The 19066-nt window shown below is 40.8% G+C and overlaps 1 protein-coding gene across 3 annotated transcripts in view; it reads right to left on the bottom strand.

Annotated features, from left to right (window-relative positions):
* LOC129768435 (uncharacterized) overlaps nucleotides 1–15255 on the bottom strand; it is a 622376-nt gene extending 607121 nt beyond the window's left edge. For all 3 annotated transcript variants that reach the window (XR_008741679.1, XM_055770090.1, XM_055770091.1), the window contains exon 1: nucleotides 14044–15255. The gene's annotated coding sequence lies outside the window, so the exon portion shown is untranslated. The remainder of the gene's footprint in view (nucleotides 1–14043) is intronic.
* Nucleotides 15256–19066: the final 3811 nt, after the last annotated feature.

The following is a 19066-nucleotide window of genomic DNA, read 5'->3' as shown; positions in this document are numbered from 1 at the left end:
AACAGCTCGAAAAAAAACAAACAGCTCTTCAGCTCACTTTGATAATGATGCAGGAGAGAAAAGAGCTGTAGAATTGCAAAGAGTGTGTGAGCTGTAAGATTCAAATGAACTGACCTTCTCTCGCTTTTCGTGTTATGACGTCAGTTCAGTTTAATTTGTTCCTTGTCTTTTTTTTTTAATTCGTTTATTTTTACAGGCTCAGTTACTTAAGTTTAAAGGAGCCGAGTTCTTAAATATATTTTTAAAACTATATATATATAGAAACAATTTTCTTACATCTATAGTTAGTAAGGTGGAAAACCGATTACTCGCGGTGTACTCGAGTTTAGAAGGGTGACATATTTTTAGGAGAAGGATGGGATATAAGGAAATTGTAACAATGTTGATGAGCACTCAATTCTTAAATCTATTCGTATATCTATAGTTTATTTACATTTCAACTTATTCTACTATTTATAGCAAGGGGATAAATTACCCGCAAAGGAAGGAAAGGAGGGTATAAGGATGTAGGGACAATCACACACGAAGATCTATAGCTTTAAGGAAAACATATATATGGGACATGTAATCAAGGTCTAACCGAGCCAACACATCTCTCACCGGCACATTGGGCTGTCTTCCTCGGGCCCGAAGGGAGTTTTCTAAATTCGATCTGGCGACCAGATACACCTCGCACGACCAAACAATGTGCTCGATGTCGTGATAACCTTGGCCACAAACGCAGAGATTGCTGCTGGCAAGATTGAAACGAAAGAGTAGTGCATCTAACGAACAGTGATTGGACATGAGTCGGGAGAAGGTGCGGATAAAGTCCCGACTCAAGTCTAGACTTTTGAACCACGGTTTGAGGCTAACCTTAGGGATAATCGAGTGAAACCACCGGCCCAATTCATCTTCATTCCACTTGCGTTGCCAGTTAGCGATGGTATTTTTGCGAACTAAAGAATAAAATTCATTGAAGGCGATTTGACGCTGATAAATATCGCCTTCAATTGCACCTACCTTTGCCAATGAGTCAGCCCTCTCATTACCCGGAATTGAGCAATGTGAAGGGACCCAGACAAAGGTAATGACATAACAGCGTTTGGATAAAGCACTCAAAATTTCTCGTATTCTCTCAAGGAAGTACGGCGAGTGCTTTTCCGGCCTCACTGAACGGATAGCTTCGACAGAGCTAAGACTATCCGTTACAATGTAATAGTGTTCAACAGGTCGTGAGGCGACGCTGTCCAGCGCCCAGTATATCGCTGCCAATTCAGCAATATATACCGAGCAAGGATTCTGAAGACTGTGTGAGGTGCTAAAAAATACGTTGAACACTCCAAATCCTGTGGACTCATTCATAGAGGACCCATCAGTAAAGTATATATTATCACAATTGATACGCCCATACTTTGCATTGAAGATTGTAGGAACGAACCCAAATCTAAGATAATCTGGATTTTCATGGATTTTCTCCTTCATGAACAGATCGAAATGTACAGAGGAATTGATGTAGTCAGGAAAACAAACACGGTTGGGAATATACGAAGAAGGAACAACCTGCATAGAGGTGAATTCATGATATGAATTCATGAATCCAGAATGAAAATTTAGCTCGATCAATTGCTCAAAATTTCCGATCACCAATGGATTCATAACCTTACACCGGATGAGGAACCGAAGAGATAATAAATTGAAGCGATCTTTTAGTGGGAGTACGCCTGCCAAAACCCAACGCAATACGGAGACAAAGATACTGAATTCGCTCGAGTTTAATGAGGTGTGTTTTGGCAGCTGATTGAAAACAGAAACTGCCATACTCCATCACTGAGAGAATAGTTGTTCGATACAACATAATAAGATCTTCGGGATGGGCTCCCCACCAGGTGCCGGTAATTGTACGGAGAAAGTTTATTCTTTGTTGACATTTTTTACTCAGATACCTAATATGGGCCCCCCAAGTACATTTGGAGTCGAACCAGACCCCAAGATACTTGAATGACATAGCATGAGTGATCGGTTTACCCAAAAGTTGAAGCTTTGGTTTTGCTGGTCTATGCTTCCTAGAAAAAACCACCATCTCTGTTTTCTCCGTGGAGAATTCGATCCCTAGCCCAATGGCCCAGGTTGAAAAATTGTTCAAAGTATCTTGTAAGGGTCCTTGCAGGTCGGATTCGTTTGATCCTACGACAGACACCACTCCATCATCTGCAAGTTGTCTTAGGCTGCAATTTTGTGTAAGGCAATTGTCGATGTCGCTTACATAGAAGTTGTACAAAAGGGGGCTTAAACATGAGCCCTGGGGGAGTCCCATGTAAGAGACCCGACTTACTGCCGAATCTCCGTGAGAAAAGTTCAAATGTTTCTCACAAAGCAAGTTATATAACATATTATTCAATAGAGGCGGCAGACCCCGAGAGTGTAATTTGTCCGACAAAACCTCTATTGAAACAGAATCGAAGGCCCCCTTTATGTCCAAGAATACTGAAGCCATTTGTTTTTTTGCGGCGTAAGCCATTTGAATTTCTGAAGAAAGCAACGCAAGACAATCATTCGTCCCCTTGCCCCTGCGGAACCCATATTGTGTATCTGAGAGTAAGCCATTCGTTTCAACCCAATGATCAAGGCGAAACAAGATCATTTTCTCCAACAATTTCCGTATACAAGACAGCATTGCTATTGGGCGGTACGAATTGAAGTCGGACGCGGGTTTTCCGGGTTTTTGAATAGCTATAATTCGCACTTGTCTCCAATCATCTGGAACAATATTATGCTCCAGAAACCGATTGAATAAATTCAACAAGCGATGTTTCGCCACATCAGGGAGGTTTTTTAACAAGTTGAACTTAATTCTATCCGTTCCTGGAGCAGAATTGTTACAAGAAAGGAGAGCAAGAGAGAATTCTACCATCGAAAACTCGGAATCAAGATCGCACCTACCTTGTGGTATATCTCGAACAATTTTTTGCACAGGAGCGGAATCGGGACAAACCTTCCGTGCAAAATTAAAAATCCATCGATGTGAATATTCTTCGCTTTCATTCGATGAAGAGCGATTTCTCATGTTTCGAGCCACTTTCCATAATTTTGACGTAGGACTACGTCTAACCGGAAGATATAGGGGGTGAAATGAAAATCTAGGCACTGAACAAGTAGGAAAAAATGCAAGATTTGGAACGCTTATAACTCGAGCATTTCTCAATAGATCGCAAAGGTGTTTGCATCAATTGATAGGAAATATATCTACGCATCTATCATAACGAATAACATTTAATTTTTCTTGAGATAAACAATTGAATAATTGTGAAATATCAAGCATTGTCCAAATTCACTATGTGCCCATTTTTGATTGGTCCATTTTGTGCTCCTCAAATCGTCCCGACCAAAACGGGCAACCAGAGCAGCAGCGAAATCCAATGAACCACGATTGGAAAGGAAAAAGAAAAAAATGAACGAAACATTGGTCGCAGTCTCACACATGCGTAATTCTCGAGCGAGCCAGACGATCATTCTCATCCAAACCGTACACCACATCGTTTCGCATCACATCACATCAACAAACCAACCCAAGCACCCATGTCTGGACATGGTAAAGGAGGAAAAGTGAACGGAAAGGCAAAATCCCGCTCGAACCGTGTTGATATGGAGTTCCCCGCAAGGGTAGCTAGGCCGAGCGCGTTAGTACCAGTGCACCAGTCCACCTAGCCGCCGTTATAGAGTTTCGGCTGCCGAAGTGATCGAGTTGGCTGGCAAAACTGCTCGCGCTTTGGTTCGGTGGACATCAAGACAACAACAGGCAGACGCAAACGCAATCGCAAAACGGCTGCAGGTAGCAGAAGAAAAAAGTTTGTTCTTTATACAAACTGCTTTGGTGACAAATCCAGAACAAGGCGGCATCGAGGGCGTTCGAAATGTTTTTTTTTTCAAAACCACGAGTACTAAGTTTTCTAAATTGGAACCATCCCATGAAACACGGCGCTTATCAGGGCCATTAAACCTGTCAAAAAAGAGTTTACGAAATACAGTTCAATGCTTTCTAAAACAATATCCAAAATAATAATAAAACACAAATTGATTTTTTCATAATTTGTTTGCCAGGATCTGATGAGTATGTGAATTTGGCAGTTGTTCTGAGCTTATTGATAGTTGGGGACTTTCCTGACTATTCAATTTTCACCAATTCTTAAATTGTTTCCAGATTGGAAGTACAGTAATTTACAATTAGTTCGTTCGACATTTAGCTAATTGGACGGTCATGTAATGCGACCTATTTAGTTGGACATTTTTGTAAACATAGAGTGCAGGTTCCAAATTATGACCCCACATTGAGAGTCGACACTGTACCACTGTCATCGCAAATGTTCAATTACAGGTTAAAATTGCCTCCAATCCGACACTGAGTGGTGGTGATAAATGTAATTTACTGTACAACATGTCACAAGCTGGATGGGAAGAAATTTTCCAACTGTGAAAGCTGTGGCGAGTGGTTAACGCAATCGCTAAACAGGAAGGTTTAGCCGAACAAGATGGGGATATCGAGTGATAACAAAACATTAAACTCATTACATTAAACATTAAACATTAAACCTAATAGTGGTTATAGAATTTCGGCCGCCGGAGTGCTCAAGTTGGCTTGCAAAGCTGCTCACGACAATAAGAAAACCCGCCTACAGAACAGAGCACATTCGGTTCGGTGGCAACAACTAGTTTCAGCGAGTGGCAAACGCAATCTCAAAACGGCAGCAGGTAGAAGAAGGAAAAAGTTTGTTTATACAGACTGCTTTGGTGGCAAAACCAGCCACCGTGAAACACGGCGCTTTTCAGGGCCATTAAACCTTTCAAAGAAGATTTATGAAAAGTTTTTCACAATACCAATTCATTCTAAAGTGACATAATATGACATATAATATAAACTGATTTATTTTGTTTATGCTTGTTCTTGAACTTATTGGTGGTTGGGGTCTTTTAAATTGATCATTCAGTTTTTACAAACCCATGCATGGTTTCCGAATTAAAAGTGGCTTCAAATTACAACACATTGTATAGTCCTACGTCACTCCGGTTATGTCCCCGACATTACCCACCCGTCTTTTTTCATTGACGTTTCTCGTGACAAACCTCCCACGAAATTTCGCCAATAAGCACGTTTTTTCCCTTTGATCAAATTTTTGAACTGATTTTCAAGGTCCAAATACGTTTGAAAATTCTCAATGGTTCCACGTTTCCGAAAAGCTTTAAATGCATTCGATTTTTCTACATAAAGCTTGGAACATATGCTATCCCACCATAGATTGGGAGGCCTTCGACGAATAGTGGAACCTGGGATGGGTTTCGTTTGAGCGCGAACCGCGCTGTCATAGATCAAACGAGAAAGGAAGTTATACTCCTCCAATGGAGGTAAACCATCTCTGGAATTGATGGCTAGAGCAATCGCGTCCGTATATTTTTTCCAGTCAATGTGTCTTGTGAGGTCATATGCCATGTTTATAGATTCAGAAGAATTCGACCCAATGGTGATGGAAATTTTGATTGGCAAGTGATCACTACCGTTGGGGTCCTGGATTACATTCCACTTGCAATCTAACGATAGTGAATTCGAGCAAAGCGAGAGGTCAAGAGCACTTGGTTTAGCAGGAGGTTTAGGAACACGTGTTGTTTCCCCAGTATTCAAAACGGTCATATTGAAGCTGTTACAAAGGTCATATATCAACGATGAACGATTGTCGTCGTACTGTTCCCCCCAGGCAGTTCCGTGAGAGTTGAAGTCTCCCAAGATCAATCGTGGCTCAGGAAGAAGTGAGCACATGTCAACAAGTTGCTTGCGGCTAACAGCAGCTCTCGGCGGCCAATACAAGCTGACAATACAGAGGTCTTTTCCTCTGATGTTTGCATGACAAGCAACAGCTTCAATCCCTCCAATAGGTGGAAGGTCAATTCGAAAAAATGAGTGGCACTTATTGATCCCCAATAACACCCCTCCGTATCTGTCATCACGGTCCAAGCGTATAATATTGAAATCATGGAAAGAGAGACCATCTCGCGAAGAAAGCCAAGTTTCGGACAGAGCAAAAACATCACAATTGAACTTATGAATTAAAAATTTGAATGTATCCAATTTAGGGATAAGACTACGACAATTCCACTGTAAAACAGTGATATCTCCGACCTCTCTATTTGAATTAGACATCAAGAGAGATAATCATTGCAAGAAGGGGCCATGTTTGCATCAATTGTTGCAAAATTGTCTTTAATACTGGAAGCATTGAGATGACAATGGTTCTGATGGAGTCGGAAACATTAAAACACTTGAAGATTTGATCCAAAAGGTCAGACAACTTTATAAATCCCGATTGGGAAGTTGAGCTGGACGGAAAAACAGGGACAGTTGGGGTTTTTGATGTCCCCTCGAGTGCTGGGTCGTTCGAAGGTGAACTATTCCCACGGAAGCCAGGAGGAACCTGATTTTGCTTGTCCGCTGCACTCGATTTTTTAGGCAAGCTAACTGGGGGTATCACCGGGGGGACTTGTTCTTGAACTTTGGGAGTGGTCACATTTTTGCGCCGGGGATTCCCTTTGAAAATAAACGGAGTGCCCCCGCTAGCTGTGTCCGCTTCCATTTCATCAACTGGCAACGTGGAAAAGATATTGTGTGTTGAGATTGGTTGTTGTTGTTGTTGGGCCAGTGGAGAAGCGCCCTTTAAAATTTCCGCAAAAGTGCGCTTCGAGCGTTCCTTTAAAGAGCGCTTCTGTTTCTCCCAGCGACTCTTGTAAGTTTCACAAGCTGAGAGCGCGTGTGGGAATCCTCCGCAATATGGACACTTATGCTCAGTCGCACTGCAGGATTTCCCCTCATGTTGCTCTCCGCAAGTGGCACAGCGCTCCTTGTTGGCACAATAATCTGAAGTGTGACCAACTGACTTGCATTTGCTGCAAGTCATGGGCTTTGGCACGAAGAGTCGCACAGGTAGTCTCAATTTGTCCACCATAACGTAGTCAGGGAGGGCGGCACCAGCAAAGGTGACTCGAAACGAGTCTGACGGCGTAAATTTAGTTTGGTCCCCATCATGGGAGAGTTTCCCGAGTTGGCGACAGTCCAAGATCTTTACTTCCATTGAGGGAAGCTTCTTGAACTTGCCTTTTCCTTCTGCTTTTATTTATTCGCTCGTCAGACCCGTTTCAGTTATCACCCCCTCAATTTCTACGTTATGGGAGGGTATAAATGTTCTATATTCGAGAGTGAAGTGTTGGTCAGCAACAATCTCGTTTGCGTGTTTCCGTTCATTCACGACAACCCGCAATTTGTTCGGTCTAACCCTGCGAATTTCAGATACAGAAGTGTATCTGGCCAGATCTTTCATGATCTGAATCACGTTAAGGCTTTTTCCTTTTGGTTTTGGCCGGAGGAAAACAACCCACGGGCCAGTTCCAGGTGCATCTTCTGGATAAACTCTGACACGTGGAGCGGAGACAACAGAGGGAGAAGACGAGGACGAGGATTGGGTTGGATCGGAAACATCAGAAGGGGGAAGCGAAATCGATGATGGGAGAGGGGGAGTGGAAGTAACAGTGGGTTCAGAAGGGAGGCTTGCTATTTTCTTAGAGGGGGGCTTGGAAGGATGAGCAGATTCGTCCCCAGAAGAATTATCTTCTTTTTGAGGGACTCGTTTATGTTTTTTCCCAGATCTTGAATGGGATTCATTATCGGAGATCTCCATCTCTGGAGATCCTCCACTATTCTCCATTTTACAAAAATTTGTGTCTTATTTCTAATCTATTATTGATTTTAACAATAATCTCAAAAAATAAATAACAAAACAAACAAACAAAAAATTATGATGATAATAAGCAATGAACATATGAGTTGAACAATAATATTAATATTAAATATGTGTACCTTAATATAAAAGTTGTTCCGATACTGCGCTCTACTGCCCTAACCAGGGAGAGACAGAGGCTACGCGCTATGGATCAACACAATAGCGCAAGAATAGCTCACACGGTCACGTGATGATAATTCCCGTTAACGACAGCCACACGATGGCGATCCCGTTATGCCAATGTTCAACAGCCGCCAAGGGCTGCAAGCTGCAAGAGCGCTGCTTCCTTTGTTCCACTTCACAAAAGGTCAATTCGAAAGCGGACAGCAATGACCTTCACTCGTACACTATACCAATCGCACAATAGTAAAAGTGGCAACGCACAATAACGACACTGAACTTTACTCGTCAAGAGTTGGATAGCGAATGGTTCCTTGTCTTTTAAACTGTTATATTCGCGTTGACGGCATTGAACTTTGTTTACCAGTTAAGGGGGCGCCAAAAATAAAAATTGACTTTCAGGCAGAATGAACACATTTTTAAAATTAAAATTATGAATGAAAATTAACTTCTGTGTATCAAACTAGTATTCTATTTCAATGAAGAACACTTTTATTGCAGGCGTTCAAAAAATCTTATAAGAAAATTGTTTTTGAGGACAACTTTATATTATAATGAAAAGTCTCACTAAATATGTCGGAAATGTACAGACAAATGGTTAAATAAGAGTGAGGAATACGTGTTTGATGTAATTTAATAGCATGGTGTGAAACATTTTATTTAAATTTTATCATTTCAAAACTGGCTTCGTGTCTTCTGATCTGAAGATCACACTATCGAGTTGGGGCCCAAATTGAAAGTCGCCACCATATGTCGACACTGACAACTGTCATAAAAAACAGCTCTTTTAGATGAGCTGAGCTGATCTGAGCTGTTCATCATGATGAGCTGGATTGCACGCCTCTAGCATGGACCGCTGCGAACGAGTCAGAAAAAAAAAGTAACCCTTCTTCAAAGATACGAGCCGTGCACCTTTAAAAGAATTTGTTGTTCGTCTTGCAATTTTGCAAAAGCTTGGAAGTTCTGAAGAAATAGAAACGAAGTGGTTTTTGTATCATGAACAGCCCGCATCTAAGAAAATAATGTCGTCCATTTTTTATATTACAATACTAAGCCTGTGATGTTATCTTCATCCTGACGGAATAAATTATCCTTTACTAACAATGAAAATAAATCGATCGCTCACAATTTATGTGCATTGGTTTCAGCATATAGATTTCAATTAGAAAGATCAAGAAGAGAAAAAGAGAGATGTATGGATACCCGACCGGCACTCTCAGAGTCGCTTTACACAGTGCCAGCAACTGCTGGATCGGTCCAATCGATTAGAAACGAGTGCGAGTCGGTTTTGAAAATTACATTCTACCTACTTAAAAGTTTTTTTTTTGTTTTGACACGGGCCAGTCGCCACATACATGCATACAAATTAAACGTAATGTATTTTTAAAAAAAATGTGTCCACGTAGAAATAATTTATACCCCCTCCCCCCTCACCGTGGACAGGCGTGGACATTTCGTGACCCCTACCCCCCCATAAAGTTGTCCACGTGGTATGTGGACAGCCCCTTATATGCCAAGAGCGTGGGGAGCGCGATAGCGCTCTTCTTGATTGATGTTAATATTTTTGACATAGCACCTCTTAACGTAGAATTTCGTCTTTCGGGGTCATTTGTGAAAGAGGACTTCACGCGCTTTGTGCAGCAAACGATAATTGCGAATGAAATTGTGTAAATATAATATTCTCTCATATACAAATAAGGAAGCTAATGTTAATAAATTCAATAAAAGCCGCTTTTTATGTGTGTTTTTTTTTTCATTAATATAACTTTTGTGACCTAATCAGTTATCTGCGTTTTTTAGTATTTTTTCAATTATACCCAAACTCATTCGCATTTTTGGCATATGCTCACAAAATTTGCTCCGCACTCAAACGGTTAAACCGTTAAACTATATTTATTTATTCATTTATATATTCGTCATTGAAAAGTGTTTTATTTATTAAAGACCATAGTTATATTAACCCTTTGCACTCGGCTGTCCCCTCGCATGGGACATGAAAGTTTTTCAGTGAATATGGGAAATTGAGCTATTTTAGCGCAACTTTTTGAGACACGCATTTTTCTTTTAAGTTTCCTGTTAAAATGTCACAAGAAGTCAAATCTAAATACATTTGGTAAAATTACTAAGATATATAGAAGAAATGTCAGCTGATAGCCAGCATCCAGAATCGTGCCGAGTGCAGTTGTTGTTCGGAAAACTCGTGCCACTGATGATGACTAAACGAAACATTGATCTAGAATAATCCTCGGTACAAGACAAATGAATCAACAGGCTCACTACAGATATCTAAACAGTTAGTTAAGTAAATCGTTACAATGTATGGGTTCCACACAATTTGTCCGAAAACCTCGGAGAGATTGCATCTCCATTTGCGACTCGCTTCATAAACACAACGAAAATACCGTTTTGAAAAAAGTCCCCAGTATGAGTCGCAATCGAAAAAAGCACCCAGTATTAATCGCAACTGGACAAATTAAAGGCTGCGATGCAGGACGCACTTCCAAAAAAAAGGTCAGTATGACAGGCGTCGTGTTCTATCAGGACAACGCCGAACTTCATGTTTCCTTGACAACACGACAAAATATTTTGGATTCAGGCTGAGAGGCATAAAAAATGCATTGAACAGTTTTCGCCAAGAAAGATTGAATTCAAAACTGCGTGGAAGTTGCCGAAAGATTGTGGAACAAATCTGTGCATATGACATTGCATAAATGTAAATACGCGTGTAAAAATTATGCTTTTGTTTTCCCAATAAACGACATGAACTTTCCAGACAACCCAAAATAAGCATTCCTGATTTCATCCTGATTTTTGAAAATTATAGTTGACAACCCTGGACGTATCCCTTTCTGGCCGTAGATCAATGACGATATTTTTGGAAAATTTTGAAGGAAAAAGGAAAAATCTCGGAAAAGTGAATTTGCATATTTTCTACAGTAATAAACAATTTGAAACAGCCTTCGAGCTTGGTAATCTGATAAAGTTTATTTACTTCACACCATCGTACTGCCGTTCTACGCATAGTTGTCCCATGTTACTTTTTGACAATTTTCACTTTTCTTCATAGAACGATGTTTTATGCCTAATCTTCCAGAAAACCACAAAAAAATTATAGTTTGTTCTCAGCTTTTCAAAAAACAACATCAAGCTCAATTGTCCCATGTTGATATTCTGGGCATAACTGTCTAACCATGTATCGATCTTATTTCGACCGTGGATCGATCTCCATCACTGATGATTGTTGCGTGAACGTAGTTATTCTGTACCAACACAAAGATGGTCAATGAGGGCCCTGAGTTTTGAACTCACGGTCGATCGCTTACTAAGCGAACGCGCAAGCAATGTGGCTACGGAGACCCCCCCCCAGAAAAAGAACCTAACCAGATCTGTCTTCACCAGGTACATTTAAAATCAAAATATACACAGGTATAGGTGTTTAGGTAGGTATTTGAAAAACATAGAGTGCATGATCGTTTTGCCGGATAGGTGAAGCTGGAATAGGGCGGGTTGGTGCTTCGACCATATCAGTTTTCTCCCTAGAGAATTCGATACCCAGCTTGAGAGCCCACGTGAACAGATTGTTCAGGGTATCTTGCAAGGACTTCTGCAGAAAGAAGGGATTAGTACCCGTGATGGAAATAACTCCATCGTCTTCAAGTTGTCTCAGCGTACAGTCTCTAAAGGGTGTGTCACATCAAATTGCATCACGGAAAAAACGCTGTAGAAATTTAATTTTTAGGAATTATATCTTCAGCTTTCGCGTATAATCAGATAAGAGTATATAGACCACGTTGGCCATGCTTCACTGTCAATTTTTCGTAAATTTGGAAAAAGGTCGTCGAACTAAAAAGAGCGTCGTGAATTAATCCTGCGCACTCATTTCGAGAATCCGGAGTTGTCACATCGGGACATCGGTAAGATGCTGGGAATCGTCCAATCCACGGTCAGCAGAGTACTAAAACGATACTTCGAGAACCTAACCATCGACCGGAAGGTGAAGAACGGCAAAAATGGGTGCTCCGTCAGTGAAAAAGATCACAAGCGCGTAGTTAAGCAGTTTAGACGTGATCCGAGAAGTTCGATCCGGATGTCGCCAATAATCTGAATTTGTCAAGTTCATTCGTCCAGCAGTCCAAGCAGCGGTAGGGCCTGCGTACATACAAGGTTCAGAAGGCTCCTAACCGCGACGAATGGCAAAACATGGTGGGGAAGACGGGAGCCCGGAAGCTGTACACCGAAATGCTGACGAAGCCGCATTGCCTGGTAATGGACGACGAAACCTACGTCAAAGCGGACTTTCGTCAGCTGCAGAGGACACATTCAGCGTTCCGGAGGAGATTCGCAATCAGAAACTATCCAAGTTTGCCAAAAAGTACATGGTGTGGCAAGCGATCTGCTCTTGCGGAAAGCGGAGCGCCCCCTTCGTGATGACCGGCACGGTAAACGGGCAGGTTTACCTTAAGGAGTGCCTATAGAAGCGCTTACTACCACTATTGAAGCAGCACGAGGGCCCGACCATCTTCTGGCCGGATCTCGCTTCGTGCCACTATTCAAAGGACGTGTTGGAGTGGTACGAAGCCAACAGGGTCACCTTCGTGCCAAAGAAAATGAACCCGCCCAACGCGCCGGAGCTTCGCCCAATAGAGAAATATTGGGCGATTATGAAGCAGGCCCTCCGGAAGAACCCAAAAGTTGTCAAATCGGAGGCGGACTTCAAGAGAAAATGGATTTCTGTTCAAAAAAAACTACAACCTGACGTTGTACAGAACCTTATGGACGGGGTAGAGAGGAAGGTGCGAGCATACGGGCTTGGGCTCGAAGTATGAATAAAAAGAAACTGCCAAAAGTTGTTTAATAGTTTTTATTTTACTGTCTAAAATTTTCAAAAGGATCGGTCTACTGGGCGAATTTCTACAGCGTTTTTTCCGTGATGCAATTTGATGTGACACACCCTTTAGTTAGACAATCATCCATATCATTGACGTAAAAACTGTACAAGAGGGGGCTTAGGCAGGAGCCTTGCTGTAGGCCCATAAAACTGTAACGAGAAGATTTTGAGCTACCATGAGAGAAAATGATGTGCTTTTCTGACAGTAAATTGTACAGAAAATTATTCAGAATTGGAAAGTTCACGATTATGAAGCATCTCAGATATAGAGAGATATTAACGCTAAAAACCTTCTGCTTCGAACTTCGAACGAGACTTTGAATTTAAACCCCAGGATAAAAATGAAAGATGTAGCATGACGAAATAATGAACATAAATAAAAAGGAGAAATATTCTATAACATGAACTTTTCCATAGCGACTTGTATTGTAAGGTAATACCACAAGTAATAACCGGTTACCTTCATTCAAAATCATGTTTTTTTTTTAAATATAATATACTTGTCATGGTCATGGGTGTCACCCCTCTAACGTGACTTCTTATGTATGAAACATCCTTTAGAACTGTCTTAACAGAAAGTTTAGAAGAGGTATTCTAACAGAAACGTAATTGTGATACAGAAAATTCAAACTAGAGCGAATCAAATAGTTTTAGGGGATCTCTGATGAATGGACCAAAACGAAACCATTCATTTCAAACTGCAGAGAATTAACTAATAACTGTATTCAACGTAGAAAGTTTGCATTTTCCGTGTTAGGCATCCTCGAATATTCCTTTGACAGCCTTCGGGGGTTGAAATCATCATTTCGATCCTTAAAATCAACACCAGCATCGAAATAGAAGAAGTTTCACGAACTCACATCAGAAATTGAACTTTTCCTCACGCAAGCGTTGATTTTGTTTTCGTTTGTCCTACTAATAAAACGACCCACAGCGTAAACATTTCTGTCGAGAAAACTTTTCTAATAATCCGAACACGATAGCAAAAGTCGGTAAAGCACACGTCGCCACTTTTCCCACAAGAAAGCACGACACTACTGTCACTGGTTCGATTCCCAACTCCGAAATTGCTTTGAATTTGCTCAATCACCAATTTATCACATCCAGATGAGATGCGTAGCTACAATCAGAAAAATAAAAGAAAAAGTAAAAATCAGAGAATACACGTTTGTTCCACTCAACGATTTTTCTCCAATCCTAATAAATAATTGCGAAGAATTACTGTTTTCAACTTACTCTGCTGTGACTAGGAATTATCATCACCATTAACGCCTTATCCATTTTCGTTTGTATAAAGCCATAATTAATTCTGTCATTAGCGGTGCATGTTTATTATTCACAAAGAACGTCTACGGTCAGCTTTCACATGGAAATATGTTCCCATATATGCAATGTTCAGAGGGCACATAACTTGTTGTTGTGCTACTTCACACCACACTTATTCTTTGCTACAAGTTTCACTCGTGAATACCAATCCCACAAACGAATGCCTCTACGTGAATTGATGAAATAAAGCCCAATAGTGAGCGAGATGCGTGTTTATAGTATCTGTTAAACAGTTCCGCGTTACGCATTTACTGAGGGCTAGGAACAACCCGTGACGGCGCCTCTAGACGAGATAGACACCAGGATAATTCACTTTGATGTACACACGCTTCTGGATGGCTACATTACTTTCTGCTCTACATACACTTGTTCGCTAAGGAGCAGATTCTGAACTCACGACAACACGAAAAACAAACACAAACGCTCGATGAGCGAATAAACAGTGCACAAATTCTTTCGCTTCACATCCGCAAAAAATTGCTTTCATCCGGAATGAGCACCACAGGCAACAACGTAAGACATCATCATTGTTGAAACCACCGTAAACATTGCGCGACTTCTTCCACTTGTTCAAATGCACAACACCAATAGCTTCGCTACAGTCGACTGCAGGAACACACACATACACCACCCACAAAAACTCCACCAAACAAATCCTGTCAAAGCTGGATAAAGCTGCTTTCACTCCTCGTTTCGTCTCGTTTTTGTTTTCCTTCTCTCTATGTACCGCGTCGCGTGCATAACATTGCGACACAGCTATAGACTACTGAAATAATTAGTCACCATCACAATTTTTCGGCTTTTCCTCTTCTTGCGTCCGAAGGTCAGCCAAACTCGAAAACACACCTCGTCACTGTGTCACCTCGGCGATATCCTCGAATTCCCACGGATAAACGTCCAGCGGACAGCCAGCTCACACTCACTAGAGAGCGGGTTCCTGAAAAGAACTACGGATCCGACCGAGAACGGTGGGTTGGTGGAAACGCGGTTTCCCCTCCCGCTCACGCACACACCTCCAACGGTTTTCCTCCTCGCGGGTGAGATAATCCAATTGTGCACCTCTTTAGTCAGCGAAATTGTTCGCGCGGCATCCGGCCAGGAATCAACCGTTTTCCACGAATGTCAAACTCAAACTGTGCGTTGTGTGTGAGCCCTCCGTTCGAATCGTCCTCCCAATGTTTATCCTTGCTGGGGGAGAGCCAAAGATGGACTTTCATTCAGGGAAGGAGAGAGAGAGAGAGAGACGCGAACGCACACATCTTTACAAGGTGAGAATTTTCCCCCATAATACAGGATTATTATTGTGATAGAACCTGCTACTGGCACATCTTTTCATGATTATTCCAACAAATCCTAGTAATTATTGTACAACATAAAAATACAACAGGTGTATAAAAATCAAACCGGAGTTCATACATTAATAGTTATACATACTAATGTAAAAGGTTAAAAATCAGATCAAACGCCTTTTTTTGTTTTTGACATCTAACAACGATATCCAATTCAAAATATTAGAAATTGCATGAAATTTAGAGTTAAAACTTGTATCATCATGGGACCTTTAAAGTGAGGAACGAGGAATGTGGAAAACCACCGAAATTTTTTGAACATATCGAAAATCGGTGAAACTGTTAAACTAGAACGTTATCGAAAACATTTGATCAAAATGAACCGTGCCCTACTCGAAAAATTAACGGAATATCAGAAAAGACAGCAGAACATGATTTTCCTAAATGAAATCACCCCGCCACATCGAAGGAAACGGTCAAGCTCAATTATCGCATGCAGTATATTTACTAGACTTGGCTTTTTCCGAATAACATCTGTTTTCATCGATGGTCTACACTTCCACAACTAGTTTTCTATTGAGCTCAAGTCTGGGCTTCGAAGTGGTCATCACAATAGCCTTATACGTTAATCACTGAACTATGTTATGGTTTTGTGAGCGATATGCTTAATATAAAAAATAAACTTCTCCACTAATCCAATTTTACGCGGCGATTATTTAAGAGTTATTTTCAGATGTTTTTCTTCAGCTTTTGGCGAAATTCGTGCACAAACGTAAAATCAAACTTGCTCTCTCTTTCATACAATCTGTTTCCAAAACACTAATGGGTTATCGATCTATGTATTGATACAATTGAGATGTATGATTGAAATAGAAATTTAAATTTGTCCAAAATGAATGTTAAAGACAAGCTAAACAAACCCGATATTTTTTCGAATCAACGGTCACCGTAGAGTAAATCGTTTTTCTATCCAATTTCATGCAATCAGTGTAGTCTAAAATTACACGATTAGTGGAAAACGAGTTTTGAGACCTTCAAACACATCATAAATACCATAATGATACCAAGTATACAAATTTCATATATTTTACATTAACACGTTGAGCTCCTGTGCTCCCTTGGCCGAGTGGTTAGCGTCATAACTAACATGCCGGGTGTTCGGGTTCGATTCCCGCTCTGGTCGGGGGAATTTTTCGTCAAAGAAATTTCCTCCGACTTGCACTGTGATCACGCGTATTCTAGAGCTTGCCACTCAGAATGCATTCAAGGCGTGTTATTTGGCATAGAAATCTCAACTAAGTACTAATAAAAATGACGCAAGTAATACTACGTTGAGACGGCGAAGTTCCTCTAGGAACGTTAGTGCCATTGAAGAAGAAGAAGAAGAAGACGTTGAGCTCCGCATTATTTTATTATTTTTGCTGCGCTTTCCATTTCGCCCGCATCATGAGCATTTATACAATGTCATTGTCGGTCCCCACTCCCAAAGATACTTATTGTAAAGAAAGAAAATTGTCAGAAATACGACCAAAAAGTAGTCACATATCGTAAAATACCCGAAAATAAACCAAACTTTTTTTATTTCCTTATTTTGTCAGTTCCAGTGATCAAGGCTTTTCTAAAGAAAACCTCAATGTCAGTCCCCAGGGACCGACACGGATGTTGAAAATGATATCGTCAATCAGAATACAGATGATGCGTAGTCTATTTTTTCCAGTACCGTATGTATTTAGGACCTCCACTTAGTGCCCATCCACAAATATTATATTTGCGGATTTCGATGATTTTCATACTAATCGAATCGGAAATTTTCTAGGATTTGTTCGATGTGCCATACATCACAATCTTCTAGTCTGTAAATAGTTTAAATTGATGAAAATTTGAAGCATTTCCATTTTCCCATTCATTTGTTCTGTCAGTTTCTATGTTAGCCTACCCATACCGGGAATAACGAGCAACTTCTGTACCGGCAAAAGATTATTTTCATATACCACTGTGAATAAGTCGCACATGAATCGGCCGCCTAGAATGATAGCTTATTGAAACAACCAGAGCGTGAAAGCAAAGTATTCGCAATTCCTTTTACATCATTTACGATACGTCAATCATCCAGCTAGAGACCACACGACATCAGCTGTAAGGCACCGAATGACTTTTCTTAAGGCCGATAGATAGAGTTAGCGTTAGGGCATTTTTCAAGGCTTCAGGCGAATATTTTATTTTATTTTTAATATTTCTTCAACTGACTTTTTTTTTGTCTTATTGAACATTTCAATTCTCATACTCTACGAACAAAATTTCACACAATAAACAATACAAACAGTTATCGTCTTGAATAGAGTCGTTGTTGAAACGTCTTAGTAGTCAAGTAAAAATCAAATAGCTCAAAATTGTCATTAAAAATACTGCACATATATCGAATTGGTTCATGTTGTGCATATTCTACATTTCGTGTACCAAGCTGTAAGAAATTTCGCTGTCGCAGTCTTCTCTCTGGTACATAGAAATTGATTTCGGCGAGGATATTCGGGGCATCAATTTCTCCTTTCAGCACTTTCGCCATAAAAACTGCTTGAGCTACAGATCGTCGTTTTTCAAGGGTGTGAACACCGAGAAGCTGGCACCGATCCTCGTACGGCGGCAAGTTAAGCGGATCTATCCACGGGAGAGAGCGGAGAGCGTATCGAACGAATTTCCGCTGCACTGCTTCTATCCTGGCAATCCAATTAGCGTGGTATGGACACCAAGCAACCACACTAGCCTCCAAAATAGATCTCACCAATGAACAATATAGAGATCGTAGGCATAATGAATCCCGGAACTCTGTTGAGATTTTGAAAATGAACCCAAGTTGCCTATTTGCTCTAGAGATAACGTCACTATAGTGTATTCGAAATGTCGGGCCACTATCCAGTATAACGCCCGAGTCTCGTACTTGAGCTACTCTTGGCAGAGGTTGTCCTGCGATGGAGTAGTCAAATACAATTGGTTTGGTCTTTCGATGGAAGGAAATGATGCTACATTTTGAGATGCTGACTGTCATGAAATTGTGAGTGCACCACATTTCAAAACGATCTACCATTCTTTGAAGTTCCAAACAATCGTGCAGGCTCCTAATAATCATATATATCTTAACGTCGTCTGCATAAAATGTCCGGCATCCAGGTGGAAGGATTATGTCGATTTCATTTATGTATAATACGAATAGCAGTGGCCCTAAATTGCTCCCCTGTGGTACTCCGGATGAGTTGGAAAATGTTTCAGATAATTCAGATCCGATTTTGACACACAGCATACGATCACACAGGTAGGATCTGAACCATGTGACGAAAGCGGGAGACATTCCAATTTTCGCCAGCCTTGCTAATAATATCCCATGATCAACACGATCGAACGCTGCTTTGAGATCCGTATAGATAACGTCGATTTGAGCACCAGAATTCATGCCACGTAAGCATGTGGTGATGAATTGAACAAGATTCGTTGATACAGATCGCTTTGGAAAGAATCCGTGTTGTTCAGTGGAGATGTAGCGTTGAGAGCTGGTAAACATTGCATCATATACGATGATCTCGAATACTTTCGAAGTAGCGCAAAGTGATGTGATACCACGGTAATTTCCAATGTCAACCTTATCACCTTTT

This window comes from Toxorhynchites rutilus, chromosome 2 (genome assembly GCF_029784135.1).
Source record: "Toxorhynchites rutilus septentrionalis strain SRP chromosome 2, ASM2978413v1, whole genome shotgun sequence".
NCBI lineage: Eukaryota > Metazoa > Arthropoda > Insecta > Diptera > Culicidae > Toxorhynchites > Toxorhynchites rutilus.
Note: the sequence above shows the minus strand (reverse complement) of the source record. Positions and strands in the feature narration are given on the sequence as shown.